This window comes from Alligator mississippiensis, chromosome 1 (genome assembly GCF_030867095.1).
Source record: "Alligator mississippiensis isolate rAllMis1 chromosome 1, rAllMis1, whole genome shotgun sequence".
Classification (NCBI taxonomy): domain Eukaryota; kingdom Metazoa; phylum Chordata; order Crocodylia; family Alligatoridae; genus Alligator; species Alligator mississippiensis.
In genome coordinates, this window is record NC_081824.1 from 190,312,610 (window position 1) to 190,333,987 (window position 21,378).

The window sequence follows — 21,378 nt, forward strand, 5'->3', positions numbered from 1 at the left end:
TCTTCTAGCCCATCCGGTTGGAGGCTCTAAACCACGAGCCTGTTGGACCAACCGGAGAAAGTCTGTCCGGTAAAGAGCTTTGAATAGACTCACTCACACGAAGTTTGCTAGGCTCCATGGATCCGTCTCTTTGGCGCGCAGGGAAGGATACGTCTAGGATCGTATGGCGACGGGGAGAGGCTAGAGGCTGATCAGACCTCTGTTGCCTGCTTAGAATGCATTGGGTCTGTGAGGATCCGCAGCGCTTAGAGATCTTCACACAGTGCGAAGTCTCCTTCTCCTGGTGTTCGTGGAGTTCTCCAACTAGGGCGGAAACCACACAAGCCTTTTATACGGCTAGCAGGCCAATCGCTAGCTGCCACGTGTGAATAATTTAACGTAAACCAATAATGGGGCTCGAATTAGAATACAAATGGCGGGAACTCTTTGCAACGTGCATCACCGTGCTGCAACTTAGAAATGCACGCTGCAAAGAAAGCTACGAATTGGCGGGAACTTCTTTTGCACCCGAGGTTCTCTGTTGCAGCAGAAAACTCCACCGTGCAAAGAAGCTGCAATTTGGCGGGAACAATTTAGCGGGGAGCAATTTAGCTGTGCCGAAGCACACAAAACAAAAACTCACAACTTGGGTTGTGACACAGTCGAGTCATGGTCCCTTAGGGCCTCGACAATGAGTCTCCTGAGCTTGTCAAAGTCAGCTTTCCTGAAGTCGAAGACTTCAGTATTGCTGACTGACTTGCCAGCTTTGCAATGATAGTAAAGTTGATCAGCTCGTGGTCACTATCACCCACCTTTCCATCGATTCTTAGGTCACTGACTATGTCATCCCCTTTGGCCAGTGCCAGGTCCAACAATACTTTACCTCTCATCGGCCCATAGACTTCTTGAGTCAGGTAGAGCTCACCCACACACGTGAGGAAGCTTTGCGACCGATTAGATTTGGCCGAGTGCTCTTCCCATGAGATGTCCGGGTAGTTGAAGTCTCCCATGACAACTATGCACCTAGAGCGTGCAGCCTCAGCCAGTTTCCTGGCGAATTCCTGATCCAGCTCTTGTTTCTGGTTAGGAGATCTGTAGTAGACTCCTACCATGATGTCCCCTGAGCCACGTTTCCCATGTATTTCAACTCAGAGAGACTCCAGTCATCCTTCCTGGGTGCCAATGTCAATTTGGAGGGACGTGTAGCTGTCCTTGACATAGAGAGCTACACCCCCACCCTTTTTATCTGCACAATCTCACCTGTACAGGGCATAGCCATCTATACCTGTAGCCCAGTTATAGATGGAGTCCCACCAGGTCTCCATTATCCCTATGAGGTCATAGTCATTCTTGTTTAGCAGGAAGACCAGTTCCTCCTGTTTATTCCCCAAGCTCCTGGCATTGGTTTACAGGCAGGCAAGTGTCCCACTGGGGGCCCCTGCCTTCCCAACTGATTGTTCCAGGGCTAGGGTAGGGGTGGGTTCCCTTAAGTGCCTTAGCTTGATGGATTTATAAGGGTTGCCCAGTGGGATAGCAGTGGCGATAATCCCCCCAACCCTTGGCCAGCTCAGTTTAAAGCCTGGTCGAGCAGGTCAGCCAGTCTGGCTGAGAAGAGCCTCCTCCTCAGCAGAGTGAGGTGGAGGCCGTCTCTCCCCAGCAGCCCACTGCCTCTCTCAGCAAAGAGCGAACCGTGATTGTGGAAACTGAAGCCTTCATGATGACACCAGTGCTGCAGTCTTTGGTTGACTACCTCAACCCATCTCTCCCTCCTCAGCCCATGACCCATAACCAGGAGGAGCGAAAAAAACCCACCTCCACCTCCAACCCCCTGAGCCCCACTCCCAGTGCCCTGTAGTCTCTCACGACCCGGCTGGGAATGCTCCAAGCTGTGTCATTTGTGCCCATATGGATAAGGAGCATAGGGTAGTGGTCAGAGGGCCAGATAATCTTTGGGATCCTCTCTGCTATGTCCCTGATGTGGGCCCCTGGGAAGTAGCAGACCTACCAGGCTAGTGGGTTGGGGCAGCAGATTGCCCCCTCAGTCCCCCTCAGGAGGGAGAATCCCATGATGACCACTCTGCGTTTTGTCTTAGGGAGAGTAGGGTTGGATGATCCTCCCATGCCTACAGGAGCTGGCATCTCTGCAGGCTCTACAGGGGCCGCAAGAGGTTTGTACCTGTTGCAAAGCCCCAGAGTGTGGGGGGGGGGGGACCTTGGTGAGGTGGGCCTTGGGGTCCTTGACCACCTTGGTCCAATCTCCTGGCTGGACAGTATGGGAGATCCCCGAGTCCTCCCTTGTCCTGGGAGGTGACCTTGGTCTACCCTCTGCCTCCAGGGGGTGAAGGGCCCTGGCAGTAGGAGTCTGTCTCCTGCTCACCATCCCTGATGGCACCCAGTCTCTGGACTGTGGCCTGGAGCTCCTCTATCTGATGCCCCAGAGACTCCAAAGTGGAGCAAACCCTGCAAGGGGAGGTGGCTATGCTCCCCCTCCCATGAGCCTGGAAACATCTTTATGAGTTCCCTTGATATTGGTGGTGTACGGATTTGTGCATGCAAATCATAGATAATGAGCAGTAGTTTAACTGAGGGGGGATGACTGGGGAAACAGTTGACCATGCTACCACAATTAGCACTGTGGTAGCTGGAGCTGCACCATGTGTCTTGGCTGCTGTGGAGGCAGAGCTGCCCTACTCCACCTTTACTTTAATAGCAGCCTTCAACTACTTGAGAGGGTTGCAAAGAGGATGGATCTAGACTGTTCTCAGTGGTGGAAGATGATAGAAAAAGGAGCAATGATCTCAAGTTGCAACAAGGGAAGTTTAGGTTAGATATTAGGAAAAACTTTCTCATTAGGAGGATAGTCAAGCACTGGAACAGGTAATCCAGAGAGGTGGTGGAATCTCCATTCTTGGAGGTGTTTAAGACCTGGCCAGACAAAGGTTTGGCTGGGATGATCTAGTTGGAGATGGTCCTGCTTTGAGCAGGGGGTTAGATGACCTCCTGAGGTTTCTTCCAACCCTCATTTTTTATGATTCTATGATAATGAGACTGCAAAGCCTGGAAGCCCTTAGAGCAGTGATTCTTAACCAGAGTGTCACAAGATCTTTTGAGGGCTGCCCTGAGATGTGAGGAGATAAGCATAAGATAGAGGCTTTTCCCTGCCTGGCCACTCACCTGCCCCCACTGCCCAACCCCTGTGCAAGATGGTAATAAGTAGTTTTTCAAATGGAGTGCCACTCAGTTCACAAAAGTTATGAAGGGGTGCCTTAAATCTAAAGAGGTTGAGAGCTACTGCCCTAGAGTACTATTCTTAGCTGTCTCCTTGCAGCAGAATTGTGCAGTTTTTTTCTTCTAAATTAATCTTGCTAAGTAGACATATAGTGCTTCATCTATTGTGGTCCTCTTGGCAGCAGATCTCACTAGACATAAGAGGGTGATGGCTAGACGGCAGATGTTGAGTTAGGGACATTGGAGTACTTTAAGTCTTTAGTAGAAGACTTAGCTGGGACTTATGGTCTTGATGCAGGAATCACTTAGTGAGATCTTACAAGTATGGCTACAACTCAATCTAGAAATGTAACTGCAGTTTGAACAGACATATTTGAGTTATTTTTAAACTAGCTATGGTACCCATAGTACCAGCAGTACTATGGGTACTGATGAAAGTATAGGCAAAGCAGCATACAGCCCAGGAAGTGGCTGAATAATCTTACTTAGGACCTTAGATAGGTATGGAGCCGCTGAAGCCTGTGCCAATACAGCTGCTCTGTTACCAATACCCTAGCTGGATAGTTATGGTTAGTTTAGGTATGTCTACAGGACTTACACTTTTGAGGTGCAGTGTAGATATAAACAAAGAGCACAGGAAGTGCAGGAGGTCAGTTTAGGTAATGATAATAGTCCCTTCTGTCCTTCAAATCTATGGCCCAACTCCAGCTCCCTTTGTAGGTGGGTAAGTGGCACGTACATCGCTAACTTTAGCTGCGCATATGACATTTGGGGCTGCTTTCTCAGGTTTAAATCCTACTCCAGCCCTGCAGGTCTTGTCCTTGTGAGCATACTCACTCAGGTTCTCCTCTGGCCAGTTATATTCCATAGCAAACATATTCCCCCAAGAAGGCACATCAACACCATGAAAAACTGAAATGTTAGTCCCAGAAAAAACATGACTAATGATTGACAGAGGAGTAGGATGTGTTGGGACCCAAAGGCCTTCAGGCCTGGGTTTGACCTTTGTGCTTAGCTTACGCTGCTTGCTTAGCTTGAATTGTGGTTGAGACATGTACCCAGTGAAAGGAACAGATGGAAAAATACTGTCCCTGACTTAAAATGAATCAGAAAGTTGGCTAACTAAATTGAATAAGTATAGTTTGGGCAAAAGAGGACCAGAATTAAAAGATTACTTCAGAATAGAAAATTGCAATTATATTTGGCAAACAGAAGCAAGATTATTAATATACATTAGGAGGAAGCCTTAAGCTAATTTTAAGTATTAAGAAATGAAAGCTATATGGCCTATAAAGAGAGGTGCGAGAGTGTACCCTTTGGAACACTTGTGAAGAAAGCCTGAAGAGATCCTGTCACCAATCCAAGATCCTGTCTCAACATCAGACATGGGATCCAGGAGCCCTGGACAAGATTTCACAGCTTGATTGACCAGTGAAGTTGCATTTGCAACATTGTGGGGTGGTGAGCATCTTTTCTGACTAGCTACAAACCTTTAACTCAGTACCCTAGTGATTACAGTACTTGTCTAGGGAGTGAAAGACCCATGTTCTAAGCTCCCTTCAGTGAAAGGGTTTGAACCTATACTTTCTTTCCACTCTTCTATAAAGTACCATAACTACCAGGCCATGGATTATGCATTGCCAAGAGCACCCTCCCCCTTTTATTTTGAAGGTGTTCCCCTTGGTGACCAAGAAGGGAAGAGTGGGGCCAGAATGAAAGCAAGCCAGCAGGAATGTGGCTCACTGAGAGGAGTACAGCCCTGAAAAGAAGAAAGTCCTGCGGTCTGGTCCCTGTTCCCATATCCAGTGGTATTTCTGCATCTGATAGTCCCTGGATAAATAGCATTAGGATCAATTCTGCCAATGGGAGGCAGAGACCAGAACTCAACTCAGGGGCCAGACCCCAGTGAGCTGCGCTTGCTGGACTTCTGATCCCAAAGATGTTCCCCTCATGCTTGCCCAGTAGCCTTCAATTAGAGGGGCAGAGTTGGCAGTACCTAGCTCTATCTAAAGTTGGAGCTGGATTTGTACCTATGAGTTTTGTGTTATCTGGCACAGCAAACATGAAATTGAGAGGAGGACAGTGTGTTTCTACCACTAGGATGGCATTGCAATGCCTTTCATAAAAGGACAACAAGGATTCAATCCAACTCCCAGACCACAATAAAACCTATCCCTTGAATGAGAACTTTAGGACTCAGTCAGAATATTTAATCATAAGTGCTGTTCCCATCTCCCTTAAAAGCCTCCATGTAAAGAATAATGAATCCCTAGGCACACTGACCCACTGTGGCATAAAAACTTCCATTAAATCTGTTGGCTTGATCTTGAGTAATGTGGCCCCCTGCTGCTCCCTTCAGTAGCTGGTAAGTCTACTTAAGCTTCAGGGTAAGGTGACATCAGTAGGAGTTGTGGGTGTTCAGCAGCTTTCAGGATCATGTGCTAAATATTTGGCACTCATGAAGAAGAAGTGTTCCAACATTTCCAGCTGATTTGCAAAGTTAACAAAAGTATATAAAGCTTTACTCTTGAACTCTTCATGAAAGAGGAAATTGCAATCCCAACAAAGTCATAGGGTGTTTTTCCATTTGTCATGGATTCTCCAGGGAGCGCTGACTTGGGACCTGTAGCTTGTATAGATTCCTTGAGATAACATCCCTGGTTAGATAACCAGAGATTACCTTCTAGTTCAGTGAGAGGCACTTCTCTTTCAGGGGACAGAGTTCATCCAAAGTCACAAGCAGGAAAGCAGTCAGCTCTTCTTAAGACAAAACAACCTTTATTGGGCCACAGCAATACAACAAGCAAAGTCCTGTCCCGAAGCCCAAGCAGTCTCTGTCAGGAAAAGCTGCCCCAGCTGTTGTTTCTCAGACCTCTCAGTTTATTTTCTTCCTGCGTATCTGTCCAATATCTGGTGGGTGTCTTCCTTTTCAAGACCTTCTCTCAAGCATCCTGTCTTTCTCTCAAGGGCTTCCCTGTCAACAGAAACAACAGGGAATCTTGTCGATGTTTGTCTGAAGTTTACTTCATGTGTCTACATAGGCCAAATTAGCTCTTTGTTGCCTGGTGGCCTATTACCCCTAATAGAGCACGTAGACCAGTGAATCTCAACCAGGGGGCTGCAGAACTGAGGGTGCCTTGAGATCCTTTCAAAAACTGGTGTTGCAGGGTACCACACTATTAGAACTGTTAGGTGCGCAAACATGATTCACAAGATAAACCCAGAGATTTCAAATAGGAATCCATAGTGTTACAAACATTCTGCCTTGTTGTGATCTTTCGGAGTTCTTTGCAACAGAAAAATTGCTCTATTACCAGTATTTTTCTATAGTCAAAAACCAAGTAAAAACTAACAGCTGGCATTTTCCAAGGGTGCCTTAAGTCTAATGAGGATGAGAACTACTGATCAGGCAAACCTCCACAGCTCTGGCTGGAAATACATTTAACCCTTTCTTTCCTAGATACAAGCTTCTCCAGGAAACTGAGGCACGCAACTTTATTATAGAATTTTTAATCAGAAATTTTACAATAAAGCCATAGTCTGTCACACCACTGACTTCAGTGAGGCCAGGATTTCATCCCAGGCATCCCAACAGTGGGTCCCTGTAATAAACCCAAGTTTGAAGAGGTTGTTGAGTTTAGTGGCTAGGAAACTGGGCTATGCATTTGGGGATAAGGGTTCTATTCCATGCTCTGAAAGTGGCCTGAGGTGAGACCTTAGGCAAACATGCTTACTTCTCCAGGTCTCTTTTTTTCCATTCCTGCCTTTCTTCTGCCTTGTCTATTTAGGTTGCAAATTGTTCTCTTATTGCTTGTCTAGTATCTGTGTGAACCAAGTCACCAATCTCTGCTGGGGGCCTGTGCCCTAATTCAGGAAAGCACTAAAATATAAATGTAAGTGCCTCTCTACTTCGCACAGCATTTGTGGGCATCTTTAACGTTCAGAAGGTTACTTAAAAGTTTAGCTGAAGAGGGATGTTTTCCTAATATGGGCTTGTAGTTGCTCCTGTAATAGCAATGATAAAGAATAATATTTATAAGCTTTTCTAGCTGTACTATTTAATAATGATAGATAATAATAAATGATACATAATAATAAACCTGTACTATTTAATAATGATAGATATTCCTCTCTTTCTCCTAACACAAGTGAGGCTGGCAAGGGTGAGTAGGAACCTTGGATATGGTAGATATCATGTTTATTGGTTTTTTTTCTCTCTTTTTCTCTGTGCCCCATTTTTGTTTGGTCTGTGTCCTTTGTTTCCTTGTTATGCTCATTTTTCAATCAGTTCGGTGTTTTTACTGGATCCCACCTCCCCTTCCCCCTCCCCCCAATCTATTGCTTTTTCTTCTTTCTACACAGTCTGGAATGAAAACACAAAAGCTCATGATCTATCTGAGTGGGCATGTCTACATGTAGGATTAATATGTATGAATAAACTTCAGAGCTTATTGCGCTGGAGTTTTTTGCTCCTGGGTATACTGTTTGAACGTGCACCTGGGAGCAAAAAACTCTGGAGCATATTGCTCCAGAGTTTATTCATGCACAGCATGTGGAGCCCAGTCAGAGCAGCCCAGGCTGGCAGGGAACCGAGGGGGTCAGCCTTGCAGCGCAGGGTTGCTCTGACTGGACTCCACATACTGCGGAGGGGCTGGCTGGGGCATGAGGGTGCTTCATTGCAGGGATAGCCAGCAGACAGCTCCCGCACTGAAGCACCCTCGTGTCCCAGCCAGCCCCATCACCATCTACGTGTGCGTTGCAGCACACAAAGCAATGCCACTACAGGTACTGCTTGTGTTTAGCTGGACTACCTTGTGGCAACATTTATTATTCTACTGTGCCCTAATTGGGTTGCATGTATACACAGTGACATTTTGCTGCGGAGCTAATTAGGCAGCTCCTCAGTAAACATCTTTTGTAGATGTGCCCAATGAGTTTGAGATTAGGCCAAATGTGTTTGTCCCTTGCAGTAGGAATACTACACATTCCATAGTATCAGTCATCCTATAGGACTGCCTCCATCATGTTCTACAAGTTAAAGATCCCACTCTCAAAAGCAGCTTCCATAATTGAATCTGTTCTATGTGTGAGAGTTAGGGCACATTCCTGTTTGCCTGTGCAAAACTCATGTCTGTATGAATAAGACCATGGTTGTATATGTTTCTGCCCTGTTTTCATGTGTAAATGTATATTTTATATGTGCCAATCAATAAACATATATTTTTTAGTGTCTTTGGAAGGAGTGGAGATTGAGTCATACAACTTAAAGTGCAAGGGGCTGTAGATTGTAGCCCAAAAATTAGCATGCTAAGTGTAACCTAGTATTTACCTTGGCTGTTTGAATGATTTTTTGCTATAAGAGTGCTGTGCTCTAGTAGCTTGCTATGGAAGCTTTTTTCTGGCAGTAAGACTAAAAAGAACAGGTTTAATTATTAGCTCCTTTGCCATCGCTCTGGGTTCAGCTGGCTGCTCATGCACTCAAGAGATAAAAAAGCTTTGGCACACCCAGGGGTTTGCATATAAAGATATTACTTTCAGTGGGGGTATGTTGGCAGCCACTTCTCTGTCAGGGGTTGTGTTGAGCTGAGATAAACGGATGAGGGGAGTGGATGTTGTTTCACAAACCTGGTTTCTAGTCACTTTGCAAAGTGCTGAAGACTCCCTTTACCCTCTTTGTTGGGCGGAGCACTCTTGGTGCTCTCAGTCTCCCAGCAGGTTTCCAGAGCAAAGATTCATGCCATTTTCATTTACTGGACTTCCTGGGTGGAGCATTTAGAATAGAAATGTGAGTTTGACCTACTTCCACGCTTGGGTTTAAATTAGGGCTTGCCAGTAAATGGATGGCTGCTCTGAGTCTAAAAGACCATAGGAAGGTCTGTTTTTTAATTGTGAGAAATATGAAGAAGGAAGAAATTGACTATAACCCCCTGACAGAGGACCTATGTAGTTATTTCCCAGAATTCAGCAAGTCACTCAGCACCATTTTGATTCCTCTTCTGTGTGCCAGGCCTGTTTGAAACTTTTGTAATTCTGACTGATGCCTTTCCAGAGCCACCAGAATGAGGCAGTCAGCCAATCTTAGCCCCACATCTTGTTTAGGTTATATGTGTGTAACTGCTACAAGGTGCTGGCTTTTGGCTGACACAGAAGGCTCTAGGTTTTTATTGTCCATCATCACCATATGTGCAAAGGCAGTCATCCTATCTGATATAAATACACTGTATGGCACAGCTATGGTATGTGTGGTTAAATAAGAGGTCAGAAGGGATAGCGTGGTATGTGAGGCCATAACGATGAATCACCTCTTTAAATGAAGAAATATTCTCCATAGTAAGCAGCCATTACATCATACAACAACAGTGCAGGACTGAGTCCTGACTCACTACTATGTACAGATGGGTTAATTCAGCTGCAGAAGTTGAGCAAGCAGCAGTTATTTCATCTGTAAGGTAGAGAGATTTTTTGTTTGTGGAAGACATGGCCATTATTTTCACAAATATTGACATTAGAGAATCTATACCAATAATGTGCTGATCTAAAAATGATTCTTTTGGGAGATCTTTTGGAGCTGAAGTAAATATGTTGCATAAAGAACTAGATTCAGAAATCTTTCTTGGGAGCACATGTCTCTCTAGGAGCCACATTTCCACATTGCAGTGCAAGTATATAGATTTATCTGCTGCTAATCTCAGATCCACCAGGCAAATCTCATGAATATACAATCAGAACTTAACCTGCATAGATATGAGGTAGGGAAATATCAGTTGTGGCCTCAGATGAATGCCATACAAATCATAATTTTGCTATATGATGGTTAGCATGAAAAGGATAGAAAAGGATGAAATTAGATGAAAAGGACAGAATAAGAGCATGAGAAGCTTAGATCAAGATTTTTTGCATGGTAAGCCTAAAGTTGGACTCCTAAATCCTTATTTATGTACCTAAATCAGTGGTTCTCAACTAGCATGCCACAGCACCCTGGGGTGCCACGAGACCTTTTCAGGTGAAAGGAAGGGAGTACAGGGCTGAACTGGGAAATGGTTGTGGCAGGAGAGAGTGTTTCTGTACCTTCTCCTTCTGCAGCCATTTTCCAGTCCAGTCTTGCATGCACTTTCTGGAAACAGAGGCATGCAGGGCAATTTCACCTAGCTGCAAAGCCAGCACTAGTGCCACAGCACCCTTGAAAGGAGGAGGTGCTTCTGTCTGCATTAGGTTTATCAGGTAAACCCCCTCCTGCAGCTGCTTTGGGATCCAGCCACACATGCATGTACCTTCTGAAAACAGTGAACAACTGAATTCAGTAAAGTTATAGAGAGGTGCCATAATCCTAAGAAGGGTGAGAGCCTCTGTCCTAAATAAATGGCCCAGTTTTCAAGAGGACAGTGAGCAGCTCTCTTTCTCTTCTTTAGGAACTGCTGGTTGTAGTAGCATAAGTAGGGTGGGTTGAGGGGTACACCTGCCTCAGGCATCAACTGGGAGGGGGTGCCAAGTTCCCAACTGCCCGGAGTCTTTGCAGTGGCAGGGGAAGATCTGTACTGTCCCTGCCTGGCCATAGGACCTGGGCAGGGCAGTGCCCAGTGTACCTGTGGCAGGGCATAGGATGAGTAGAGTGAGTGGAATGGTGCTCCCTGCCTGTCTCCACCCTCCGCAGGAGCTGGGCAGGGCAGTGCTGCACCACACAGTATATCTGAGTGGCAGGGAACAAGTGGGTCAAGCAGAATAATGCTATCTGCCCTGAGTCCTCAGGGAACCATGGGCTGGATGATCCATACATTAAACTAAACCACTGAATTTGGGCTTAAGAGCTTCATTTAGGGCCCAGGTTTTGAAAATCCTGATTCTGACATAGTAGTTTAGGCATGGTAGTTGGAGAAAGACCCACTGCAAACTACTCCTGGCTCTGATGTGGCTTTTGTCTGCCTTAGGGGAATGCACCTAAGCCCTTTCCTTCCATTAAGCTGTTTGAAAATTGGTGATAACAACATGAATTTGTCTAATTCAAAAGGTTGTTGTGAGGATTCCTCAATCATTTAGTTAAAAGATTAAAATGAGAGATGAAGAGCCCCTCTTTGAAAGTAGCAGGAGTTGAAGGTACACAGTACTTAACAAGATTAGTCTGAGAAAGCTTCAAAACCTGTTGGTTCCTTCCTGAAGAAAAGAGGCGATCCCATTTAACATACACACTGGTTGATCATTTGTTTGAATCCCTGTCCTGATTTAGAGGGCATATTCATCCTACAAGGAAAGGAATAGAATATTTGAGGGCCCAGCTTCAAGAAAATAAGATACACCTAATAATAGAAGCCCAGTCAAATCTTGGTATTAGATGACTTAGAATGAGAAGTTTTGCAGATAAAGTGTTCTTTTAGATATTTGTAGAATATGCTAATTATGACAGGAGATGCAATATTAACATCTTAAAAAACAGCACAGATCATAATAGATACTATTTTCTGAAATGACTTTTTCCTAAGTACCTGCCACTTAAAAAGAAAAATCTAGTTTGAAAGGATGGCCATTGTCACCCAATGAATAGCTTCTGAAGAGAATAGACTAAAAGCTCCTGCAGTTTTAAACCACATAATATAGTTATTTATCATTAAAACGTTTGAAAAAATAGGATAAAATAATATTTTTCTTTCCTCATATTCACCTACTTATCTGACAAAGGGAATTTCGTTCAGCTTGAGATAATATGATTAGCATTTGGAAATGTGTGTATGTATCCCTTTTTTCACACTCTCTCTTTCTCTCTCTCTCTCTCTATATATATATGTGTGTGTGTGTGTGTATACTATATGTGTGTGTGTGTTTGTGTATTGTATATACATACACACATACACACACACGCACACACACATACATATAATATATATAGTGTGGAAAATGATACAAGTAAAATGCCTGGCTTTGTACGTGATAGCAAATAAGTCAATGGTGGACAGTTTAAAGCCATCACAAGTCTTTGTTGTGCAAGATAGTCTGTAAATGATTCTTGATCCTTGTTTATACCAGTGAGAATATTGGTACTGTATTCATAATAGATAGGTTAGAAACATTGTGACAGGGCTTATTGTTAATTGTCTTGCTTTTCTCCTTAGCTGAGCCGGTAATATAATTTTGGTGAGATTTTATGTGGGCTGGGAACACTGCCTTGATCCATACAATTAGATCCATTCATACAGATCCCTGTGTCTGCATAGTCCCATTCAAGTCAATGGAACACCAATTAGGCATAAAGGTTCACAAATGTGGATCAGGAACAAATATTTCAGGCCACAATAAGACACATCCTGTTTGGCAGCCATTACCTATTTAGTCATGTTGCACAGGGTCTGTTTCCACACTGCACTAGCTACAAATTACATGCTTGTGCATGCCTGTTATTTTCCTACCACATTTATTGTCCTAATAGCATCTTAAATTTATATCATACATCTTCCCTCCTGAAGGATCCAATCACAGACTCTATAGCATATATCAATACTGAAAAGTATCTCCCTTAGGGAGATACAAAGGACTAAAAACTGAACTGACAACCTTAGATCCCCTAAGGTACAAGTTTCCATCATGGGGGCTGCCACTCCAAGGACAGAGGGAGACAAGTGTCAGAGGCTCATGGTTGCCCTGTCCTTCCCCTATTCCTAGCTACAAGGGAGAAAGAATCATAGTGTGGCAAAGTTTGAGAATGACTGCACTGAGCCATGGGCTGGAAGCAGGCACCCCTGCTCTGTACATGGAACAACACAGGCAGATGGGGGAGGTTCTCTTACTAAGACCTTGCCAATACCTACACTCTCTGCTCCCTGCAAACAGGAGCAGCTACCCCCACCAAAGTGCCAGAGTGCATGTATATCCAGGTGTTTCTGCTGGTGCTTCTTCTGCAGCTGTGCTAACCCAATGTGAAGTACAGCCAAGGCAAGCACTAGCTGCTGAGCCAATGTGAAGTACAGCATGACAGTACTGCAGTAGGCAAAGGATACTGAGTGTGCTGAGGCATGAGAGTACTGCAGTAGGCAATGTAAAGTACTGTATGAGGATACTGCAGTGGGCAAAGGAATATACATATACTTTCTTTTGGCTGCTGGACAGTAGTAGACACCTTGTTCTAGCTGCAGAAGTGGAATAACTTTGTGGGGAGCAAGAAGTGTCCTGGGTGTGAGCGTGCCCAAAGCTGTCTGGCAGACATAAGAGTTCTGCGAGCAAAACTTTGTAATGTCGACTTGCCATATCCTTTCTGGAACCAAAGGCTCCAGCAGGCTTAGTTCAGTTCTTTAGGCTCTTTCCAAAGGTAATAAAATATGAATTCTAAGCAAGGAGTGGTTTGACAATATGATATATTAACAATGTCATGTAAAGGACAATTCACTTCAGTAAAAAGCCACATGTTACCCACTAGTCATCTGAAAAGATATTTCTTTCATTCCATGTGTTCAATATTAATAGAATTTTCCCCTCCCTGTTGAATCATTATTACTTGTCTTTCCAGCAGATAACAGATGATTGTGTGGAAAGGTGGATAATAATAATTTTTTCTGTGACAGTTAAAGGGTTTTGTTCTATAGTGATTAATACAGTGCTGGATTTTTCAAATTAGAATCCAGTTCAGTCTGAAAGATACATAACTATAAATGGCTAGAAGACAGCTTGATAGCGCTAATATTGTCTGAGTGTTTCTGACCTTCATAGGTGGCCAGAGCAACAGGCTTGCCTGGCTACATGTGAATTCTAAGAAAATGTCTGTTTGCAGTATAAATCAATACAATAATAATGCACTGGACATCCAGAGAAAAATAGTTACTCCATAGTAATAGATTGGTTTTAATTATGGCAGATGGTCTGGAGGTGTTGCAGATTATCACTTGCAGCTTGATCAGATGAATAAGTCAAAGACAAGAACACAAACCAGTTACATCTTAATCAAGAAAGGAGCAATCAGAATTTGGGAATGGGGAAAAAGGGACTTAAATACTGGAGTTTCTGGTAGTAACTAGGAAGAATCTTGAAAGTGACATCAAAGTGTATCATTTTTCACTTGCTTTCAAAGCTCCAGATAAAAATAATGCGTGAAATCCTGGCCCATTTGAGTCACCAGAGGGATTTGGCACTGTGTTCAATGGGGCAAGGATTTCACTCAGTATCTACTTGTAAGGAGAAATATCTTTGGTTTTCAGAGTGATAAGGTGCTCTTCATGTCTTATCTTCACACTGATAGTATACAACAATTTTCTTTCTTCTTAGGGTCACAATTCAAGAAAGCACTTAGGAATAGGCTTAACTTTAAGCACATACTTCCATACTTTCCTGAATAGGGATGTTTTCCTGATTTAGGGCATAGGAACTGATTTTAAATAGACCTGTATGGACAGTTATATTTATTTTTCATGTGTATTGTTTTGTATCCCCAGGAATAAACTTGTTTGTGTAGATTGCTACAGAGTAAATGCTGTTATCTTTGCTATGGGTGGCTGGGTGTAATTTGAAGGAACATTGTAAGAACATCTAACAGAGACACTGCCTGCAAGCATCACAGTTTTAAATGAATGCTGTCAGCTTCTGAAGAGGAACAGACAGATGGAGTCATGTTCACCACACCGAGTTCCAGAAACCTAAGTAAAAGCAAAGACAAGTCTGATGTCTTGGAAACAAGTTAGTTGTTGAAAGAAGTCAGAGTGCACTTTGATATGTAACTGGTGTAGAAGTTTATAGATAAAGTTTCACCTTTTCCTACTGGAAGGGCACGGACTGATGCAATGCCCCGTGTGGCTGGATTCTCCACTTATGACTTGGCACAAAAATTCAGAGAAAAATGACTATTTGCTCAGCAAACATGCAATAGTAAATCTGACAACCAAAGTCCTTTTCTAGCTCTTAGCTGTTTTGAAAGATAAAGTCTTTTAAAAAAGACATCTTGGTTGCTCTAGATGCATGGTACTCAGTTAATTCAGCAAAATGATGTGAATGATTCAAATAAGCACCTCTGTGTGTAGCTTAATCTGGACTTTTAGAGATTAGCAATCTTGCATTTTATAAACCCATCCAACAGAGTTATTAATTCTTCTGCAAATCTTGAAATTAAGGCCTTTTCCTGTTCCTACTGAAATTTAACTTCTTCAGTACAAGATGCGTATGGGGGAGAGTATTCTATGACAATGACACTGGTATATAGTCAGTGAGGTGAAACATTGTGGTAGGCAGAGGAAATGGAATCATACTGACCACAGTAAGTAAATAGCTGGGCAGCTCTGAGTAGGGTAGAGTCCGCCCCTTTGTTCAAAAATTTTAAAAGGAACACATAGCTTGGGGAAAACAATAACCAAGCTCATTCAGGTGTTCTTGACTCATCAAAAATGAGAAAGAAAAAGGCACAAACTCACATGGTTCCTGTTAGCTAATCACCTTTGCGGATTTGGAAAGCAAAAGCCCTGGATTTTTATTTACTTTGATTGGTGCTTCTTGGGAGGCCCTTGTCTTAATGGCAAATGAAGTATAAAAGGGCTGAGAGATTCTGCACAACTCTTTCTTGTGGTTTGTTTAATGTCTATTAGTTTTACTGGCAAAGTTCATATTACCAAATTGCCATGCTTCCTACATGATGGAGGAGGAAACTCAGTGTTTGCAATCATCAAGGAAATCCTATAGTGACATACAAAGTGGAAATCAACTAATAGACATGAACGATAATACCTACAGTAATACAGTAAGTAACAGAGTTTCTAAACTTTAAAAGTCTTCCCATACTTCCTGGCCTACTCTCTGAATGCCATTAGATCACACTGAGTTCCTGTAAAATGATGACCTTCCCTATATGCTGAACTGAAAGAATATTAAAGAGCCAGGGCTGTACTGACCATTTAGTCCCCAGCTTCCTAATTACACATAATACTTGCTTATTAACATGCTTTATTGTGGAGGGTGGGGAAAAGTGAGGGGACATAGACATGTTCCATGTCAGTATAATTGGTTTCCAGTTTCCTGATTGTGCAGAATGTATTATTAAATCATATTCTGGTATAAAGGAGGTGGGGTGGTTGGAAGAGCTTTACAGTAGTGTAATTACTGACTCTATTACATTGTCTCTCTATATTGTTATAGTCTCTTTAGATGCTCATTAAAGCATTCCGTGCAGTTTCCTGCAGCTGAACAATTAACAAAATAGCAGACCTAGATTTTTTTAAACAGTCATATGGAATGTGGGGTCCAGAAAAATGAATCTAGGTTAGTGTAATGGAATCCATATTGCCTGAACAGTCTGGGTTACAAGGAAGATGATGATCTAGTGGGAGGGAGTGTGAGAACATATTGGATGGATGTGTTGATCAGAGAAATCTGGCAGACATAGATAATAAATCACTAGATTATGAAGAGCTTATCTAGAGCTGGTTGAAACTAGTGCTAACTCCAAGGTTTGATTATGCTGCCTGATAATCCTTTTTCATGAAAGCACAACTATCTTACTAATGAAATGGTCCTGGCTTGCCATCACTATCTATCTGATAGATCCTTTATGTCAGGAGTGGCCAACCAGTGGCACAAAGGCCACCAGGGGCCAGGGCATCCCATTTGTGTGGCATGCAGCAGATTGGGGAGTGGACAGGCAGCACAGTGACACATAGAAGTAGGAAGCAGAAAGCAGAGCAGAAGGTCATGCAGGGAGCATGGGGCAGAAGGCAGACAGCAGAACAGCAAAGCAGGCATAGGAAGGGGATTGGAGTGGCACTTAGGGAGGGCAGAGGGCTAATTTGTGATGCACCTGTCAAAAAGGTTGGGCCCCACTTCTTTATATAATGATGCCTTTGGTATCTCCACCCATAGACTCAGACCCATCTTCCTCTTGTTTTTTCTTTCCAGCTTATGCCTGTATTTTGTTTTCTAGATGTTTCTACTACCTCTGTGTACATCCTTCTTGAGTCAGTTTCAAGTCCCTCCTTCATCTTGCACTATAACTCAAGGAATATTTTATTCCTTGACATGTTCTTCCTCGCACTGCACTGCTATGTTTGTTTTCTTTTGGATTCTGAAAATTTGCCAGGTGAGACAGGAAGTCATCTCTGGAGCTCATCTATTACTTTCTCCTTCAATGATAAATTCATCTCAAGACGCAGGGCCCACACAAAAACCCATGCACCACAAAAATACAATCTAGAGTGGGTCAACAAATGGAAAAATAATTTTATTACAGAATTTGAAGTTCATGGTTGGCTGCTTGATTCACTGTCACAGTAACAATCACAATAATGATGTTGTAGGGTCTAGCAAAATGAATATAGGTTAGTGTAATGGAATCCATACTCTCTGAACAGTCTGGGTAAAGGTACAATAACAGTAATGATGTTGCCTGAATTGGGGGTGGATAACTGGACTGGGGTTGAGGGAGGATCTCAGACATGTAAGGTTAATGTGATTTTATTTGGAAATGCTTGTTCATTCCTGGTCCTTCCAAGCAAAAGAGAATTCGGGATGGTTATATTAATCTATCTAAGCATAATACTCATAGTTAGGTTGTTGGCACACAGAGTCAAATAAAAACAATAGCAAGAAGTTCCTCCTTCCACCTCCAGCTTTCCAGGAAACCACCCCTCTGAGCGTAGAACTAAATGAGGATGGAACACTGACATTCCAGGTGATTCATAATGCAACTTGAAAAGGTTAAAGATTCTCTGGATTCCTTCTCTGAATTGGCTCCTATTTTACTTCCAATGTCAATTCAAAGCATTAGTCCTAACTGTTGAAAGGGTTCTGGGACAAATCATCTCTTCATTTATGAACTACCCAAGAACCTATAGTCCTTTGGGGCAGTGGAACAGGGTGAAATTTTGAAGGGACAGAAACAAGATCCGTGGAGGACTGCTGTCTGTGGAATGAATTATCAGAAGAGGTTGGATTTAAGTATCAGTTTATTTCTTACATTTTGGAGACCGTGCACTATAACATGCACACTTGTGAAGTCCCAATAGAAAGGCCAACACTGAATGGCCATGGGAACTGAATTTTGTTTCTTTCCAAGACTGTCCCTTCTACACATTTTTCCTCCCAATTTTTTCAGCATAGTTGGCTAGTGAGTCAACATATGATTTTCCTAAATAGTGCAATCTGTTTCCACCAACCATGATGCTAGGATGTTTGCAACAAGGAGTAGCAGGTATCTAAGCTTATGATAGGATAAGGATAGAACAGTTTCTTCAGCCTGTGTAGGATTTAGTCTTTGGATCTGGCAGGTGGAGGACTAGTAAACGTATCTGGTACCTGATGGGGCTTGGTTGTTTGCTCCTTCTGGCTGAGGATCTCAAACAGTCTTCTTGGTGGGTTAGAAGAGTTGCTGATGGGTGAAATAATGAAAACCATGTCTCAGGGGATTATTACCAATAATGTATTTTTCCTTTTCAATTCCTTGATTCAGGAGAAACAATAAAATATTACAAAATAGTTAAGGCATGAAAGAGAGAGCTAGAATAAGAGTAAAGTAGGGACAGCATTTTAGGAATGATTATGGTGACCAGGGACCAACAGACAGATCCCCATAGCAACCAAGTCTTCAGCCTGTTTCATGGAGTCCAAGCCTCCAGTCTGCCTCTGGTTAAGTCTTCAAACATCTGCAGTAGCCTCTGTTTCAAGACATCCAGATATATCTACACCGCATGACGCAATGCTATTCAGAAGTAGCCAAGTGAGGCCTGGTAAATGTAGTACTCTGGGTAATTTAATTTGATTTCTCAGCAGAATTCGTTGAGAGCTAGTTTGAGTGTCTCTGCAATCTCTACACAGTACCATGCAGTGTACACAAGTGGATCTCAGATTGGCCTCTTTAGTTGTCTTTTGACTCACCAATGACTTCCTTATTTAGTGGATGAGCATTGAGGGACTGCTGCTGCTGCCAACTATGCAGGGTAGATGTACCTGGATGTCTGGATATGAAAGCAGGGTGAATTACTTTGAGTGGGCTGTTCTGCTGCATTGCTTGTGGTATACAAGCTCAGATACACCTGCAGTCACAGTGGCTGCATCTACACAAGAAACTGACTGTGCAGTCATTTGGTACTTGTATACACAAGTACTAAATGACTGCGCAGTAACCGGAACTACTGCGTAGTAGCATCAGGGTTTGAATTATGGGAGAGCTTGGGGGGCCCCCCATAAAAGACGAGAGCTCCCCTGTAAGATTTGAAAATCGTAACCTGGGGGTCTTCGATTTTATTAGGGCATCTGATGGGCAGCCCAATTTATTTTCCAGACCCCCACACAAGAGTCAAAGTGTAATTCAAACCCTGAGTAGCAGCCCTGCATGACTTTGTGGTGATGTTGACTGCCCTGTGACACTACTGCTCAGTAGTAATGAGCTACTGTGCAATCAGCGTCTTATATAGATGTGACCAGTGGGTGTGTTTACATATGCGCAGTAATTTTGATTACTGCACAGTACGATCATGCGTCTACATGTGCATGCCTGTACTGCGCAGTAAATCTAGGGACTTACGCTGACTTGGGCATAAATTTGATGACTGCATGATGCGGGTATCAAATTTACACCTGATTAGTTACTGTGCAGTAATGCACATTTGGACATCTTACTGCGCAGTAACACTGTGCATGTGGACTGACTTGGGACTAAATTTAGGCTTTAACGCCTGCATGTGTACATGCCAGCCTATTCCCACTTACCACGCAGTAAATTTAAGCCAGTATAAATGCATGTGTAGGTATGCCCACAGCACAATGGTGCTGTGTCACAGTTCGTGCCCTATGACACTACTGCGCAGTAGTAACAAGTTACTGCACAGTAAGCATCTCCTGTAGACATGGCCAGTGTGTACAGGTTTCCCTTGCTTTATGCGGGTTTTGTATATGTGAATTCGCTTTTATGCGATGACCCTTTTTATACCAAAAATTCATTATATGCGAGGTAAATTCACTCTTATGTGATTGTTGTGGTGGAAGCCTGCAGTCAGCTGTTGTCAGGTGGGACAACATTGTGGGATTGTGGGAGCGACGCGCACCAAAATATAGTCTCCTGTGTGGATCTGTGCTCCTCGCTCGTTGTCTACAACATGTGTTTCTGTAGTTGCCATCCCCATTATGGTAGTGCCCTGTGCTTATGTGTACTGTCTGCTGTTAGTGAGTACCAAAATTGTCCTGTAAAAGTGGTAGAAATGGGGTTGGGGGTCAGCACAGTCGAGATCTTGGAACGTATCCCTATTTGTTATACTGTAAAGTGGGTTCCCTTTATGCGACTTTGAGTTACACGCCGTTTTCCAGGAATGCGTGTACAGCACAAAGCGAGGTATGTGCCTGGTCTGAAACCTTAACTAACACAAGGTTGCATCAAAGGGGCAAGACTTAGCAACCTACCCGCTGGGTGAACAGGGAACGCTTTCCTCCAGTTCCTTCTTCCTCCCTGGGGAAGGGTTTAGCTTTCCAGCAGCGATTCAAAGGCAGGAGGGCTGGGACCCCCGGGGGGGCGGGCCAACAGGCTCCACAGGGCAAACCCAGCCACGGCCCCTAGGACCCCCGCAGAGGGAAGCTTGCGCTGCTCTGCCCCGCAGAGACACGGTGGGGGTGTCACCACAGGAGCCACCTGGGAGCAAAGGCTGCTGCCCCCAGACCCCCAGGGAGGGGGCAGGATGGTGCCCCCGACCCTGAGCCGTGCCCCGCCCCCCCGGGATGCTGCGCGCGTTGGCGGTTAGAACGCGCCCCTCCCCCACGCGCGAGCGGCGGGGCGGGGCAGGGCTGTCACGCGTGGGGCCCCGCTCCGCTGCACTCAGCCAGCGCGGCGTGCACACGAAGCGAAAGCCTTGCGGTGGGGGGAGGGAGGGAGGCTCAGCCCTCCCCGCCCCCGCCAGCCCGCTTCGCTGCGAGACTGGCGGAGAGCAGCGGGCGGGGAGGTGGGGGGAAGCAGTACAGCCCGCCACACTGGGCCGAGCCGGGGCGGGCGCTGCACGCGAGGAGAGGCATCCCCCGCCTAACTACCTTTTGCACCAGTCCCGCAAACCGGCCTCCCGCGGGGGCGGGGCCGCGGCGGCGGGCCCCGAAAGCGGAGCGACAGGGGCGCGGGCCAATGGGCGGCGCGGCCCCGGCGCTGGAGCGCCGTTCCTCCAATGGGCGGGCGGCGCAGGGCGCGGCCGCCGGCTTGTCGTGAGGGGCCGGCCGCCAATGGTAGGAGGCGGGCTCCGCCCG

At 44.5% G+C, this 21,378-nt stretch overlaps 1 long non-coding RNA gene across 1 annotated transcript; it reads right to left on the bottom strand.

Moving 5' to 3' along the window:
* Positions 1–5,445: 5,445 nt before the first annotated feature.
* LOC109282116 (uncharacterized) lies at positions 5,446–21,280 on the bottom strand. Its single transcript, XR_002088988.2, has 3 exons — positions 20,554–21,280; positions 18,454–18,526; positions 5,446–6,181 (listed from the first exon to the last, which is right to left on the bottom strand). It is a non-coding gene; the product is annotated as an uncharacterized LOC109282116 (long non-coding RNA).
* Positions 21,281–21,378: the final 98 nt, after the last annotated feature.